The sequence below is a fragment of the Vidua chalybeata genome, chromosome 2 (genome assembly GCF_026979565.1).
Source record: "Vidua chalybeata isolate OUT-0048 chromosome 2, bVidCha1 merged haplotype, whole genome shotgun sequence".
Lineage (NCBI taxonomy): Eukaryota > Metazoa > Chordata > Aves > Passeriformes > Viduidae > Vidua > Vidua chalybeata.
This window is the reverse complement of record NC_071531.1, coordinates 114570219-114586308: the sequence shown is the minus strand read 5'-3', so window position 1 is coordinate 114586308 and position 16090 is coordinate 114570219. Positions and strand designations below refer to the sequence as shown.

General features: G+C 66.3%; 1 protein-coding gene across 1 annotated transcript in view; it reads right to left on the bottom strand.

Annotated features, from left to right (window-relative positions):
- The window catches only part of LOC128783762 (uncharacterized), a 44267-nt gene that overhangs the window by 13008 nt on the left and 15169 nt on the right, over nucleotides 1–16090 (bottom strand). The window contains exons 14-27 of the mRNA XM_053934804.1: nucleotides 14200–16019; nucleotides 13875–14051; nucleotides 11893–13712; nucleotides 11568–11744; nucleotides 9586–11405; nucleotides 9261–9437; nucleotides 7279–9098; nucleotides 6954–7130; nucleotides 4972–6791; nucleotides 4647–4823; nucleotides 2665–4484; nucleotides 2340–2516; nucleotides 358–2177; nucleotides 33–209 (exon numbers count right to left, since the gene is read on the bottom strand). The gene's annotated coding sequence lies outside the window, so the exon portion shown is untranslated. The remainder of the gene's footprint in view (nucleotides 1–32; nucleotides 210–357; nucleotides 2178–2339; nucleotides 2517–2664; nucleotides 4485–4646; nucleotides 4824–4971; nucleotides 6792–6953; nucleotides 7131–7278; nucleotides 9099–9260; nucleotides 9438–9585; nucleotides 11406–11567; nucleotides 11745–11892; nucleotides 13713–13874; nucleotides 14052–14199; nucleotides 16020–16090) is intronic.

The window sequence follows — 16090 nt, the reverse complement described above, 5'->3', positions numbered from 1 at the left end:
CGCCAACTTCAGTTCCAAGCTGCTGCTCTTACCTCGCTGTTCCAATCCTGAGCTGCAAGCTGCCAATGCTGAAGCTCGCTCTTGCCTCGCCGTTCCACTCTTGAGCTCGAAGACGCCGCTCCTCCAGCTCGCTCTTGCCTCGCCGTTCCACTCTTGAGCTCGAAGACGCCGCTCCTCCAGCTCGCTCTTGCCTCGTCGTCCCACGGCTTCTGCAAAGGTGGACGAGGACAGAGTCAGGCCTGAGGATCTCCAGCTCCCAAAGGGAATGCCACCCAACAGCCCCACAGCGAGATCCTCGTGCCACCACCCACACAGCCCCCCAGCTGCCCAAAAGCCTCCAAGTTCAGCTTGACTCACCATCGCAACGTCCGACGCGGTCCCACGCCGTGCTGGGAGCCGGGCCCTCTGGGCAAATGAAGCTGGGCGTGCAAAGCAGCGGCCAAGAGGCTGCACCCCTGCTTACAGGGGGCTCAAGCCGCTGCCTGGACTGCAAAGTGCCCGGGGCCCCAGAGCACTGGCCCCGACTTACAGGGCGGCTCTGGTCCCCAAGGCCTAAGGAGGCTCCTTCTCTCCAATTCCGGGCCGCTCCCCACTAACGGGGCGGGCGCCCCACGCAGGCTGCCAGCTGAAGGGAGCACAAAGGCTCCCAGACCCGCAGCCTGCTTACAGGCCGGCCCACACCCAGGGAGCCACGGAGCTCGGCCTTCCCCCAAGGCAACAGGAACCAGCCTCTAGAGTCAGGCAGTCGAGCTCACGGCCTAAGGCCGAGGGGCCCGAGGGGCCGCGAGCCCAGCCCTGAGGACAGGGAGGGCGCATGCCTGGCCCCATGACTCCTGGCCCCACGCCTCTGAAAGACCGGGGCCAGGGATACCCGCCTGATTACAGGGGGTCCCTCCAACCGCCCGCCGAGGCCAGGGGACGCACAGAACCCCACTTACGGGGCCGTCCCCTGCAGCCCGGCACCCCCCAACAAGCACCACGGAGCACAGGCTCCGGCCTGCGCCCCACTTAGGGAGAGGCCGGAGCCCAGCCGCGGCGCAGCACGGCACACAGCCGTCTGCAGGAGCCCCGGGAGCCTCCTCAACAAGGCCGCCAGGGAGGTGGCACCAGCCCAAAGCAGCGCCAAAGGTGGGACCGCGCCCTGCGGCACAGCACTTCTTCAACCTGCCCCCTGGCAAGGGCCCGGGAGCGCTGGTTCCTGTCAGCTGGCTAAAGGAGCCTCCCCAGCCCTGCTTACAGGGACCTGGGTGGGGCTGCTCCTGGGGCAAAGGGCGCTGCAAGGTCCCGACACGTGCCCCGAGTACGGGGCCGGCAGGACCCAGGCCCTGGCTACAGGCGGGTCACAATGCCCCGCTGCCGTTAGGCGGCTTCGCGCTGTCCTCAGAAAGCAGGGGCAAGGCCGGACTCTTTCTCCACCCGTGCATTTTGGGCACCCGCCTGTGGCTGCACAGAACCCCTCTTTCCCTCCTGGGAAGTCTAAGCTACGCTGCTCTATCTCTAAAGGGGGGGCTGAAGCACAAACACACTTCCTCACTCACACCAGCTAAGGGGAAGACAGGGGAAGGGAAGACAGGGGAGGGCAAGACAGTCCCAGAAGAGGGAGCAAGTTCCGTGCAGCCAACCTGCTCTAGGGAGCCATTCCTAAAACTGAGCGGGAGAGGAAAGCATCAGACCCTGCCCGTGCACTCCAAGGAGGCCGCAGGGGCCTCGACGCGCTGAGGCGCTTCAGGGCTGGCACAGGGACGTGGGCTGTGACGCGCCCCGAGTACAGGGGGTCACGCTGGCCAGGGGCCAGCAGCAGGCAGAAAGCTGCCGGGGCTGGGGAAAAGCCCTGCCCTGCTTACAGGGTAGCCGGGCTGGGGGCCGGGAGAGCTCCGTTTCCCCTCCCAGGTGCGGAGACAGGGGCTCTCCCCCTCCTTACAGCGTTGCCCCTCTCTCCGGGCAGCCAAAGGAGCACGACGGCAAAAGGCCGACCACAGCAAAGACCCAGCCCTGCAGACAGGGAGGGCGCCCAGTGCAAAGCCAGCCGCGGCACCCTGAAGGTGCCCTGGCCTGGAAAAGCCCTTTGCCCAGAGGGCCCCTCCTGGCCCCTCTTCAGCTCCAAGCTGGCTCTTGCCTCGCCGTTCCACTCTTGAGCTCGAAGACGCTGCCGCTCTTGCCTCGTCGTCCCACGGCTTCTGCCAATGGACGATGACACGCTCAGGCCTGAGAAGCTCCACACCCTGTGCCTGAAGGGAACCGCGACCGCACAGCTCCACGGGGACATTCTCAAGGAGCCACCCACAGATCCCCGGGCTGCCCAAAAGCCTCCAACTTCAGTTCCAAGCTGCTGCTCTTACCTCGCTGTTCCAATCCTGAGCTGCAAGCTGCCAATGCTGAAGCTTGCTCTTGCCTCGCCGTTCCACTCTTGAGCTCGAAGACGCCGCTCCTCCAGCTCGCTCTTGCCTCGCCGTTCCACTCTTGAGCTCGAAGACGCCGCTCCTCCAGCTCGCTCTTGCCTCGTCGTCCCACGGCTTCTGCAAAGGTGGACGAGGACAGAGTCAGGCCTGAGGATCTCCAGCTCCCAAAGGGAATGCCACCCAACAGCCCCACAGCGAGATCCTCGTGCCACCACCCACACAGCCCCCCAGCTGCCCAAAAGCCTCCAAGTTCAGCTTGACTCACCATCGCAACGTCCGACGCGGTCCCACGCCGTGCTGGGAGCCGGGCCCTCTGGGCAAATGAAGCTGGGCGTGCAAAGCAGCGGCCAAGAGGCTGCACCCCTGCTTACAGGGGGCTCAAGCCGCTGCCTGGACTGCAAAGTGCCCGGGGCCCCAGAGCACTGGCCCCGACTTACAGGGCGGCTCTGGTCCCCAAGGCCTAAGGAGGCTCCTTCTCTCCAATTCCGGGCCGCTCCCCACTAACGGGGCGGGCGCCCCACGCAGGCTGCCAGCTGAAGGGAGCACAAAGGCTCCCAGACCCGCAGCCTGCTTACAGGCCGGCCCACACCCAGGGAGCCACGGAGCTCGGCCTTCCCCCAAGGCAACAGGAACCAGCCTCTAGAGTCAGGCAGTCGAGCTCACGGCCTAAGGCCGAGGGGCCCGAGGGGCCGCGAGCCCAGCCCTGAGGACAGGGAGGGCGCATGCCTGGCCCCATGACTCCTGGCCCCACGCCTCTGAAAGACCGGGGCCAGGGATACCCGCCTGATTACAGGGGGTCCCTCCAACCGCCCGCCGAGGCCAGGGGACGCACAGAACCCCACTTACGGGGCCGTCCCCTGCAGCCCGGCACCCCCCAACAAGCACCACGGAGCACAGGCTCCGGCCTGCGCCCCACTTAGGGAGAGGCCGGAGCCCAGCTGCGGCGCAGCACGGCACACAGCCGTCTGCAGGAGCCCCGGGAGCCTCCTCAACAGGGCCGCCAGGGAGGTGGCACCAGCCCAAAGCAGCGCCAAAGGTGGGACCGCGCCCTGCGGCACAGCACTTCTTCAACCTGCCCCCTGGCAAGGGCCCGGGAGCGCTGGTTCCTGTCAGCTGGCTAAAGGAGCCTCCCCGGCCCTGCTTACAGGGACCTGGGTGGGGCTGCTCCTGGGGCAAAGGGCGCTGCAAGGTCCCGACACGTGCCCCGAGTACGGGGCCGGCAGGACCCAGGCCCTGGCTACAGGCGGGTCACAATGCCCCGCTGCCGTTAGGCGGCTTCGCGCTGTCCTCAGAAAGCAGGGGCAAGGCCGGACTCTTTCTTCACCCGTGCATTTTGGGCACCCGCCTGTGGCTGCACAGAACCCCTCTTTCCCTCCTGGGAAGTCTAAGCTACGCTGCTCTATCTCTAAAGGGGGGGCTGAAGCACAAACACACTTCCTCACTCACACCAGCTAAGGGGAAGACAGGGGAAGGGAAGACAGGGGAGGGCAAGACAGTCCCAGAAGAGGGAGCAAGTTCCGTGCAGCCAACCTGCTCTAGGGAGCCATTCCTAAAACTGAGCGGGAGAGGAAAGCATCAGACCCTGCCCGTGCACTCCAAGGAGGCCGCAGGGGCCTCGACGCGCTGAGGCGCTTCAGGGCTGGCACAGGGACGTGGGCTGTGACGCGCCCCGAGTACAGGGGGTCACGCTGGCCAGGGGCCAGCAGCAGGCAGAAAGCTGCCGGGGCTGGGGAAAAGCCCTGCCCTGCTTACAGGGTAGCCGGGCTGGGGGCCGGGAGAGCTCCGTTTCCCCTCCCAGGTGCGGAGACAGGGGCTCTCCCCCTCCTTACAGCGTTGCCCCTCTCTCCGGGCAGCCAAAGGAGCACGACGGCAAAAGGCCGACCACAGCAAAGACCCAGCCCTGCAGACAGGGAGGGCGCCCAGTGCAAAGCCAGCCGCGGCACCCTGAAGGTGCCCTGGCCTGGAAAAGCCCTTTGCCCAGAGGGCCCCTCCTGGCCCCTCTTCAGCTCCAAGCTGGCTCTTGCCTCGCCGTTCCACTCTTGAGCTCGAAGACGCTGCCGCTCTTGCCTCGTCGTCCCACGGCTTCTGCCAATGGACGATGACACGCTCAGGCCTGAGAAGCTCCACACCCTGTGCCTGAAGGGAACCGCGACCGCACAGCTCCACGGGGACATTCTCAAGGAGCCACCCACAGATCCCCGGGCTGCCCAAAAGCCTCCAACTTCAGTTCCAAGCTGCTGCTCTTACCTCGCTGTTCCAATCCTGAGCTGCAAGCTGCCAATGCTGAAGCTTGCTCTTGCCTCGCCGTTCCACTCTTGAGCTCGAAGACGCCGCTCCTCCAGCTCGCTCTTGCCTCGCCGTTCCACTCTTGAGCTCGAAGACGCCGCTCCTCCAGCTCGCTCTTGCCTCGTCGTCCCACGGCTTCTGCAAAGGTGGACGAGGACAGAGTCAGGCCTGAGGATCTCCAGCTCCCAAAGGGAATGCCACCCAACAGCCCCACAGCGAGATCCTCGTGCCACCACCCACACAGCCCCCCAGCTGCCCAAAAGCCTCCAAGTTCAGCTTGACTCACCATCGCAACGTCCGACGCGGTCCCACGCCGTGCTGGGAGCCGGGCCCTCTGGGCAAATGAAGCTGGGCGTGCAAAGCAGCGGCCAAGAGGCTGCACCCCTGCTTACAGGGGGCTCAAGCCGCTGCCTGGACTGCAAAGTGCCCGGGGCCCCAGAGCACTGGCCCCGACTTACAGGGCGGCTCTGGTCCCCAAGGCCTAAGGAGGCTCCTTCTCTCCAATTCCGGGCCGCTCCCCACTAACGGGGCGGGCGCCCCACGCAGGCTGCCAGCTGAAGGGAGCACAAAGGCTCCCAGACCCGCAGCCTGCTTACAGGCCGGCCCACACCCAGGGAGCCACGGAGCTCGGCCTTCCCCCAAGGCAACAGGAACCAGCCTCTAGAGTCAGGCAGTCGAGCTCACGGCCTAAGGCCGAGGGGCCCGAGGGGCCGCGAGCCCAGCCCTGAGGACAGGGAGGGCGCATGCCTGGCCCCATGACTCCTGGCCCCACGCCTCTGAAAGACCGGGGCCAGGGATACCCGCCTGATTACAGGGGGTCCCTCCAACCGCCCGCCGAGGCCAGGGGACGCACAGAACCCCACTTACGGGGCCGTCCCCTGCAGCCCGGCACCCCCCAACAAGCACCACGGAGCACAGGCTCCGGCCTGCGCCCCACTTAGGGAGAGGCCGGAGCCCAGCCGCGGCGCAGCACGGCACACAGCCGTCTGCAGGAGCCCCGGGAGCCTCCTCAACAGGGCCGCCAGGGAGGTGGCACCAGCCCAAAGCAGCGCCAAAGGTGGGACCGCGCCCTGCGGCACAGCACTTCTTCAACCTGCCCCCTGGCAAGGGCCCGGGAGCGCTGGTTCCTGTCAGCTGGCTAAAGGAGCCTCCCCAGCCCTGCTTACAGGGACCTGGGTGGGGCTGCTCCTGGGGCAAAGGGCGCTGCAAGGTCCCGACACGTGCCCCGAGTACGGGGCCGGCAGGACCCAGGCCCTGGCTACAGGCGGGTCACAATGCCCCGCTGCCGTTAGGCGGCTTCGCGCTGTCCTCAGAAAGCAGGGGCAAGGCCGGACTCTTTCTCCACCCGTGCATTTTGGGCACCCGCCTGTGGCTGCACAGAACCCCTCTTTCCCTCCTGGGAAGTCTAAGCTACGCTGCTCTATCTCTAAAGGGGGGGCTGAAGCACAAACACACTTCCTCACTCACACCAGCTAAGGGGAAGACAGGGGAAGGGAAGACAGGGGAGGGCAAGACAGTCCCAGAAGAGGGAGCAAGTTCCGTGCAGCCAACCTGCTCTAGGGAGCCATTCCTAAAACTGAGCGGGAGAGGAAAGCATCAGACCCTGCCCGTGCACTCCAAGGAGGCCGCAGGGGCCTCGACGCGCTGAGGCGCTTCAGGGCTGGCACAGGGACGTGGGCTGTGACGCGCCCCGAGTACAGGGGGTCACGCTGGCCAGGGGCCAGCAGCAGGCAGAAAGCTGCCGGGGCTGGGGAAAAGCCCTGCCCTGCTTACAGGGTAGCCGGGCTGGGGGCCGGGAGAGCTCCGTTTCCCCTCCCAGGTGCGGAGACAGGGGCTCTCCCCCTCCTTACAGCGTTGCCCCTCTCTCCGGGCAGCCAAAGGAGCACGACGGCAAAAGGCCGACCACAGCAAAGACCCAGCCCTGCAGACAGGGAGGGCGCCCAGTGCAAAGCCAGCCGCGGCACCCTGAAGGTGCCCTGGCCTGGAAAAGCCCTTTGCCCAGAGGGCCCCTCCTGGCCCCTCTTCAGCTCCAAGCTGGCTCTTGCCTCGCCGTTCCACTCTTGAGCTCGAAGACGCTGCCGCTCTTGCCTCGTCGTCCCACGGCTTCTGCCAATGGACGATGACACGCTCAGGCCTGAGAAGCTCCACACCCTGTGCCTGAAGGGAACCGCGACCGCACAGCTCCACGGGGACATTCTCAAGGAGCCACCCACAGATCCCCGGGCTGCCCAAAAGCCTCCAACTTCAGTTCCAAGCTGCTGCTCTTACCTCGCTGTTCCAATCCTGAGCTGCAAGCTGCCAATGCTGAAGCTTGCTCTTGCCTCGCCGTTCCACTCTTGAGCTCGAAGACGCCGCTCCTCCAGCTCGCTCTTGCCTCGCCGTTCCACTCTTGAGCTCGAAGACGCCGCTCCTCCAGCTCGCTCTTGCCTCGTCGTCCCACGGCTTCTGCAAAGGTGGACGAGGACAGAGTCAGGCCTGAGGATCTCCAGCTCCCAAAGGGAATGCCACCCAACAGCCCCACAGCGAGATCCTCGTGCCACCACCCACACAGCCCCCCAGCTGCCCAAAAGCCTCCAAGTTCAGCTTGACTCACCATCGCAACGTCCGACGCGGTCCCACGCCGTGCTGGGAGCCGGGCCCTCTGGGCAAATGAAGCTGGGCGTGCAAAGCAGCGGCCAAGAGGCTGCACCCCTGCTTACAGGGGGCTCAAGCCGCTGCCTGGACTGCAAAGTGCCCGGGGCCCCAGAGCACTGGCCCCGACTTACAGGGCGGCTCTGGTCCCCAAGGCCTAAGGAGGCTCCTTCTCTCCAATTCCGGGCCGCTCCCCACTAACGGGGCGGGCGCCCCACGCAGGCTGCCAGCTGAAGGGAGCACAAAGGCTCCCAGACCCGCAGCCTGCTTACAGGCCGGCCCACACCCAGGGAGCCACGGAGCTCGGCCTTCCCCCAAGGCAACAGGAACCAGCCTCTAGAGTCAGGCAGTCGAGCTCACGGCCTAAGGCCGAGGGGCCCGAGGGGCCGCGAGCCCAGCCCTGAGGACAGGGAGGGCGCATGCCTGGCCCCATGACTCCTGGCCCCACGCCTCTGAAAGACCGGGGCCAGGGATACCCGCCTGATTACAGGGGGTCCCTCCAACCGCCCGCCGAGGCCAGGGGACGCACAGAACCCCACTTACGGGGCCGTCCCCTGCAGCCCGGCACCCCCCAACAAGCACCACGGAGCACAGGCTCCGGCCTGCGCCCCACTTAGGGAGAGGCCGGAGCCCAGCCGCGGCGCAGCACGGCACACAGCCGTCTGCAGGAGCCCCGGGAGCCTCCTCAACAAGGCCGCCAGGGAGGTGGCACCAGCCCAAAGCAGCGCCAAAGGTGGGACCGCGCCCTGCGGCACAGCACTTCTTCAACCTGCCCCCTGGCAAGGGCCCGGGAGCGCTGGTTCCTGTCAGCTGGCTAAAGGAGCCTCCCCAGCCCTGCTTACAGGGACCTGGGTGGGGCTGCTCCTGGGGCAAAGGGCGCTGCAAGGTCCCGACACGTGCCCCGAGTACGGGGCCGGCAGGACCCAGGCCCTGGCTACAGGCGGGTCACAATGCCCCGCTGCCGTTAGGCGGCTTCGCGCTGTCCTCAGAAAGCAGGGGCAAGGCCGGACTCTTTCTCCACCCGTGCATTTTGGGCACCCGCCTGTGGCTGCACAGAACCCCTCTTTCCCTCCTGGGAAGTCTAAGCTACGCTGCTCTATCTCTAAAGGGGGGGCTGAAGCACAAACACACTTCCTCACTCACACCAGCTAAGGGGAAGACAGGGGAAGGGAAGACAGGGGAGGGCAAGACAGTCCCAGAAGAGGGAGCAAGTTCCGTGCAGCCAACCTGCTCTAGGGAGCCATTCCTAAAACTGAGCGGGAGAGGAAAGCATCAGACCCTGCCCGTGCACTCCAAGGAGGCCGCAGGGGCCTCGACGCGCTGAGGCGCTTCAGGGCTGGCACAGGGACGTGGGCTGTGACGCGCCCCGAGTACAGGGGGTCACGCTGGCCAGGGGCCAGCAGCAGGCAGAAAGCTGCCGGGGCTGGGGAAAAGCCCTGCCCTGCTTACAGGGTAGCCGGGCTGGGGGCCGGGAGAGCTCCGTTTCCCCTCCCAGGTGCGGAGACAGGGGCTCTCCCCCTCCTTACAGCGTTGCCCCTCTCTCCGGGCAGCCAAAGGAGCACGGCGGCAAAAGGCCGACCACAGCAAAGACCCAGCCCTGCAGACAGGGAGGGCGCCCAGTGCAAAGCCAGCCGCGGCACCCTGAAGGTGCCCTGGCCTGGAAAAGCCCTTTGCCCAGAGGGCCCCTCCTGGCCCCTCTTCAGCTCCAAGCTGGCTCTTGCCTCGCCGTTCCACTCTTGAGCTCGAAGACGCTGCCGCTCTTGCCTCGTCGTCCCACGGCTTCTGCCAATGGACGATGACACGCTCAGGCCTGAGAAGCTCCACACCCTGTGCCTGAAGGGAACCGCGACCGCACAGCTCCACGGGGACATTCTCAAGGAGCCACCCACAGATCCCCGGGCTGCCCAAAAGCCGCCAACTTCAGTTCCAAGCTGCTGCTCTTACCTCGCTGTTCCAATCCTGAGCTGCAAGCTGCCAATGCTGAAGCTTGCTCTTGCCTCGCCGTTCCACTCTTGAGCTCGAAGACGCCGCTCCTCCAGCTCGCTCTTGCCTCGCCGTTCCACTCTTGAGCTCGAAGACGCCGCTCCTCCAGCTCGCTCTTGCCTCGTCGTCCCACGGCTTCTGCAAAGGTGGACGAGGACAGAGTCAGGCCTGAGGATCTCCAGCTCCCAAAGGGAATGCCACCCAACAGCCCCACAGCGAGATCCTCGTGCCACCACCCACACAGCCCCCCAGCTGCCCAAAAGCCTCCAAGTTCAGCTTGACTCACCATCGCAACGTCCGACGCGGTCCCACGCCGTGCTGGGAGCCGGGCCCTCTGGGCAAATGAAGCTGGGCGTGCAAAGCAGCGGCCAAGAGGCTGCACCCCTGCTTACAGGGGGCTCAAGCCGCTGCCTGGACTGCAAAGTGCCCGGGGCCCCAGAGCACTGGCCCCGACTTACAGGGCGGCTCTGGTCCCCAAGGCCTAAGGAGGCTCCTTCTCTCCAATTCCGGGCCGCTCCCCACTAACGGGGCGGGCGCCCCACGCAGGCTGCCAGCTGAAGGGAGCACAAAGGCTCCCAGACCCGCAGCCTGCTTACAGGCCGGCCCACACCCAGGGAGCCACGGAGCTCGGCCTTCCCCCAAGGCAACAGGAACCAGCCTCTAGAGTCAGGCAGTCGAGCTCACGGCCTAAGGCCGAGGGGCCCGAGGGGCCGCGAGCCCAGCCCTGAGGACAGGGAGGGCGCATGCCTGGCCCCATGACTCCTGGCCCCACGCCTCTGAAAGACCGGGGCCAGGGATACCCGCCTGATTACAGGGGGTCCCTCCAACCGCCCGCCGAGGCCAGGGGACGCACAGAACCCCACTTACGGGGCCGTCCCCTGCAGCCCGGCACCCCCCAACAAGCACCACGGAGCACAGGCTCCGGCCTGCGCCCCACTTAGGGAGAGGCCGGAGCCCAGCCGCGGCGCAGCACGGCACACAGCCGTCTGCAGGAGCCCCGGGAGCCTCCTCAACAAGGCCGCCAGGGAGGTGGCACCAGCCCAAAGCAGCGCCAAAGGTGGGACCGCGCCCTGCGGCACAGCACTTCTTCAACCTGCCCCCTGGCAAGGGCCCGGGAGCGCTGGTTCCTGTCAGCTGGCTAAAGGAGCCTCCCCAGCCCTGCTTACAGGGACCTGGGTGGGGCTGCTCCTGGGGCAAAGGGCGCTGCAAGGTCCCGACACGTGCCCCGAGTACGGGGCCGGCAGGACCCAGGCCCTGGCTACAGGCGGGTCACAATGCCCCGCTGCCGTTAGGCGGCTTCGCGCTGTCCTCAGAAAGCAGGGGCAAGGCCGGACACTTTCTCCACCCGTGCATTTTGGGCACCCGCCTGTGGCTGCACAGAACCCCTCTTTCCCTCCTGGGAAGTCTAAGCTACGCTGCTCTATCTCTAAAGGGGGGGCTGAAGCACAAACACACTTCCTCACTCACACCAGCTAAGGGGAAGACAGGGGAAGGGAAGACAGGGGAGGGCAAGACAGTCCCAGAAGAGGGAGCAAGTTCCGTGCAGCCAACCTGCTCTAGGGAGCCATTCCTAAAACTGAGCGGGAGAGGAAAGCATCAGACCCTGCCCGTGCACTCCAAGGAGGCCGCAGGGGCCTCGACGCGCTGAGGCGCTTCAGGGCTGGCACAGGGACGTGGGCTGTGACGCGCCCCGAGTACAGGGGGTCACGCTGGCCAGGGGCCAGCAGCAGGCAGAAAGCTGCCGGGGCTGGGGAAAAGCCCTGCCCTGCTTACAGGGTAGCCGGGCTGGGGGCCGGGAGAGCTCCGTTTCCCCTCCCAGGTGCGGAGACAGGGGCTCTCCCCCTCCTTACAGCGTTGCCCCTCTCTCCGGGCAGCCAAAGGAGCACGACGGCAAAAGGCCGACCACAGCAAAGACCCAGCCCTGCAGACAGGGAGGGCGCCCAGTGCAAAGCCAGCCGCGGCACCCTGAAGGTGCCCTGGCCTGGAAAAGCCCTTTGCCCAGAGGGCCCCTCCTGGCCCCTCTTCAGCTCCAAGCTGGCTCTTGCCTCGCCGTTCCACTCTTGAGCTCGAAGACGCTGCCGCTCTTGCCTCGTCGTCCCACGGCTTCTGCCAATGGACGATGACACGCTCAGGCCTGAGAAGCTCCACACCCTGTGCCTGAAGGGAACCGCGACCGCACAGCTCCACGGGGACATTCTCAAGGAGCCACCCACAGATCCCCGGGCTGCCCAAAAGCCGCCAACTTCAGTTCCAAGCTGCTGCTCTTACCTCGCTGTTCCAATCCTGAGCTGCAAGCTGCCAATGCTGAAGCTTGCTCTTGCCTCGCCGTTCCACTCTTGAGCTCGAAGACGCCGCTCCTCCAGCTCGCTCTTGCCTCGCCGTTCCACTCTTGAGCTCGAAGACGCCGCTCCTCCAGCTCGCTCTTGCCTCGTCGTCCCACGGCTTCTGCAAAGGTGGACGAGGACAGAGTCAGGCCTGAGGATCTCCAGCTCCCAAAGGGAATGCCACCCAACAGCCCCACAGCGAGATCCTCGTGCCACCACCCACACAGCCCCCCAGCTGCCCAAAAGCCTCCAAGTTCAGCTTGACTCACCATCGCAACGTCCGACGCGGTCCCACGCCGTGCTGGGAGCCGGGCCCTCTGGGCAAATGAAGCTGGGCGTGCAAAGCAGCGGCCAAGAGGCTGCACCCCTGCTTACAGGGGGCTCAAGCCGCTGCCTGGACTGCAAAGTGCCCGGGGCCCCAGAGCACTGGCCCCGACTTACAGGGCGGCTCTGGTCCCCAAGGCCTAAGGAGGCTCCTTCTCTCCAATTCCGGGCCGCTCCCCACTAACGGGGCGGGCGCCCCACGCAGGCTGCCAGCTGAAGGGAGCACAAAGGCTCCCAGACCCGCAGCCTGCTTACAGGCCGGCCCACACCCAGGGAGCCACGGAGCTCGGCCTTCCCCCAAGGCAACAGGAACCAGCCTCTAGAGTCAGGCAGTCGAGCTCACGGCCTAAGGCCGAGGGGCCCGAGGGGCCGCGAGCCCAGCCCTGAGGACAGGGAGGGCGCATGCCTGGCCCCATGACTCCTGGCCCCACGCCTCTGAAAGACCGGGGCCAGGGATACCCGCCTGATTACAGGGGGTCCCTCCAACCGCCCGCCGAGGCCAGGGGACGCACAGAACCCCACTTACGGGGCCGTCCCCTGCAGCCCGGCACCCCCCAACAAGCACCACGGAGCACAGGCTCCGGCCTGCGCCCCACTTAGGGAGAGGCCGGAGCCCAGCCGCGGCGCAGCACGGCACACAGCCGTCTGCAGGAGCCCCGGGAGCCTCCTCAACAAGGCCGCCAGGGAGGTGGCACCAGCCCAAAGCAGCGCCAAAGGTGGGACCGCGCCCTGCGGCACAGCACTTCTTCAACCTGCCCCCTGGCAAGGGCCCGGGAGCGCTGGTTCCTGTCAGCTGGCTAAAGGAGCCTCCCCAGCCCTGCTCACAGGGACCTGGGTGGGGCTGCTCCTGGGGCAAAGGGCGCTGCAAGGTCCCGACACGTGCCCCGAGTACGGGGCCGGCAGGACCCAGGCCCTGGCTACAGGCGGGTCACAATGCCCCGCTGCCGTTAGGCGGCTTCGCGCTGTCCTCAGAAAGCAGGGGCAAGGCCGGACACTTTCTCCACCCGTGCATTTTGGGCACCCGCCTGTGGCTGCACAGAACCCCTCTTTCCCTCCTGGGAAGTCTAAGCTACGCTGCTCTATCTCTAAAGGGGGGGCTGAAGCACAAACACACTTCCTCACTCACACCAGCTAAGGGGAAGACAGGGGAAGGGAAGACAGGGGAGGGCAAGACAGTCCCAGAAGAGGGAGCAAGTTCCGTGCAGCCAACCTGCTCTAGGGAGCCATTCCTAAAACTGAGCGGGAGAGGAAAGCATCAGACCCTGCCCGTGCACTCCAAGGAGGCCGCAGGGGCCTCGACGCGCTGAGGCGCTTCAGGGCTGGCACAGGGACGTGGGCTGTGACGCGCCCCGAGTACAGGGGGTCACGCTGGCCAGGGGCCAGCAGCAGGCAGAAAGCTGCCGGGGCTGGGGAAAAGCCCTGCCCTGCTTACAGGGTAGCCGGGCTGGGGGCCGGGAGAGCTCCGTTTCCCCTCCCAGGTGCGGAGACAGGGGCTCTCCCCCTCCTTACAGCGTTGCCCCTCTCTCCGGGCAGCCAAAGGAGCACGACGGCAAAAGGCCGACCACAGCAAAGACCCAGCCCTGCAGACAGGGAGGGCGCCCAGTGCAAAGCCAGCCGCGGCACCCTGAAGGTGCCCTGGCCTGGAAAAGCCCTTTGCCCAGAGGGCCCCTCCTGGCCCCTCTTCAGCTCCAAGCTGGCTCTTGCCTCGCCGTTCCACTCTTGAGCTCGAAGACGCTGCCGCTCTTGCCTCGTCGTCCCACGGCTTCTGCCAATGGACGATGACACGCTCAGGCCTGAGAAGCTCCACACCCTGTGCCTGAAGGGAACCGCGACCGCACAGCTCCACGGGGACATTCTCAAGGAGCCACCCACAGATCCCCGGGCTGCCCAAAAGCCTCCAACTTCAGTTCCAAGCTGCTGCTCTTACCTCGCTGTTCCAATCCTGAGCTGCAAGCTGCCAATGCTGAAGCTTGCTCTTGCCTCGCCGTTCCACTCTTGAGCTCGAAGACGCCGCTCCTCCAGCTCGCTCTTGCCTCGCCGTTCCACTCTTGAGCTCGAAGACGCCGCTCCTCCAGCTCGCTCTTGCCTCGTCGTCCCACGGCTTCTGCAAAGGTGGACGAGGACAGAGTCAGGCCTGAGGATCTCCAGCTCCCAAAGGGAATGCCACCCAACAGCCCCACAGCGAGATCCTCGTGCCACCACCCACACAGCCCCCCAGCTGCCCAAAAGCCTCCAAGTTCAGCTTGACTCACCATCGCAACGTCCGACGCGGTCCCACGCCGTGCTGGGAGCCGGGCCCTCTGGGCAAATGAAGCTGGGCGTGCAAAGCAGCGGCCAAGAGGCTGCACCCCTGCTTACAGGGGGCTCAAGCCGCTGCCTGGACTGCAAAGTGCCCGGGGCCCCAGAGCACTGGCCCCGACTTACAGGGCGGCTCTGGTCCCCAAGGCCTAAGGAGGCTCCTTCTCTCCAATTCCGGGCCGCTCCCCACTAACGGGGCGGGCGCCCCACGCAGGCTGCCAGCTGAAGGGAGCACAAAGGCTCCCAGACCCGCAGCCTGCTTACAGGCCGGCCCACACCCAGGGAGCCACGGAGCTCGGCCTTCCCCCAAGGCAACAGGAACCAGCCTCTAGAGTCAGGCAGTCGAGCTCACGGCCTAAGGCCGAGGGGCCCGAGGGGCCGCGAGCCCAGCCCTGAGGACAGGGAGGGCGCATGCCTGGCCCCATGACTCCTGGCCCCACGCCTCTGAAAGACCGGGGCCAGGGATACCCGCCTGATTACAGGGGGTCCCTCCAACCGCCCGCCGAGGCCAGGGGACGCACAGAACCCCACTTACGGGGCCGTCCCCTGCAGCCCGGCACCCCCCAACAAGCACCACGGAGCACAGGCTCCGGCCTGCGCCCCACTTAGGGAGAGGCCGGAGCCCAGCCGCGGCGCAGCACGGCACACAGCCGTCTGCAGGAGCCCCGGGAGCCTCCTCAACAGGGCCGCCAGGGAGGTGGCACCAGCCCAAAGCAGCGCCAAAGGTGGGACCGCGCCCTGCGGCACAGCACTTCTTCAACCTGCCCCCTGGCAAGGGCCCGGGAGCGCTGGTTCCTGTCAGCTGGCTAAAGGAGCCTCCCCAGCCCTGCTCACAGGGACCTGGGTGGGGCTGCTCCTGGGGCAAAGGGCGCTGCAAGGTCCCGACACGTGCCCCGAGTACGGGGCCGGCAGGACCCAGGCCCTGGCTACAGGCGGGTCACAATGCCCCGCTGCCGTTAGGCGGCTTCGCGCTGTCCTCAGAAAGCAGGGGCAAGGCCGGACTCTTTCTCCACCCGTGCATTTTGGGCACCCGCCTGTGGCTGCACAGAACCCCTCTTTCCCTCCTGGGAAGTCTAAGCTACGCTGCTCTATCTCTAAAGGGGGGGCTGAAGCACAAACACACTTCCTCACTCACACCAGCTAAGGGGAAGACAGGGGAAGGGAAGACAGGGGAGGGCAAGACAGTCCCAGAAGAGGGAGCAAGTTCCGTGCAGCCAACCTGCTCTAGGGAGCCATTCCTAAAACTGAGCGGGAGAGGAAAGCATCAGACCCTGCCCGTGCACTCCAAGGAGGCCGCAGGGGCCTCGACGCGCTGAGGCGCTTCAGGGCTGGCACAGGGACGTGGGCTGTGACGCGCCCCGAGTACAGGGGGTCACGCTGGCCAGGGGCCAGCAGCAGGCAGAAAGCTGCCGGGGCTGGGGAAAAGCCCTGCCCTGCTTACAGGGTAGCCGGGCTGGGGGCCGGGAGAGCTCCGTTTCCCCTCCCAGGTGCGGAGACAGGGGCTCTCCCCCTCCTTACAGCGTTGCCCCTCTCTCCGGGCAGCCAAAGGAGCACGACGGCAAAAGGCCGACCACAGCAAAGACCCAGCCCTGCAGACAGGGAGGGCGCCCAGTGCAAAGCCAGCCGCGGCACCCTGAAGGTGCCCTGGCCTGGAAAAGCCCTTTGCCCAGAGGGCCCCTCCTGGCCCCTCTTCAGCTCCAAGCTGGCTCTTGCCTCGCCGTTCCACTCTTGAGCTCGAAGACGCTGCCGCTCTTGCCTCGTCGTCCCACGGCTTCTGCCAATGGACGATGACACGCTCAGGCCTGAGAAGCTCCACACCCTGTGCCTGAAGGGAACCGCGACCGC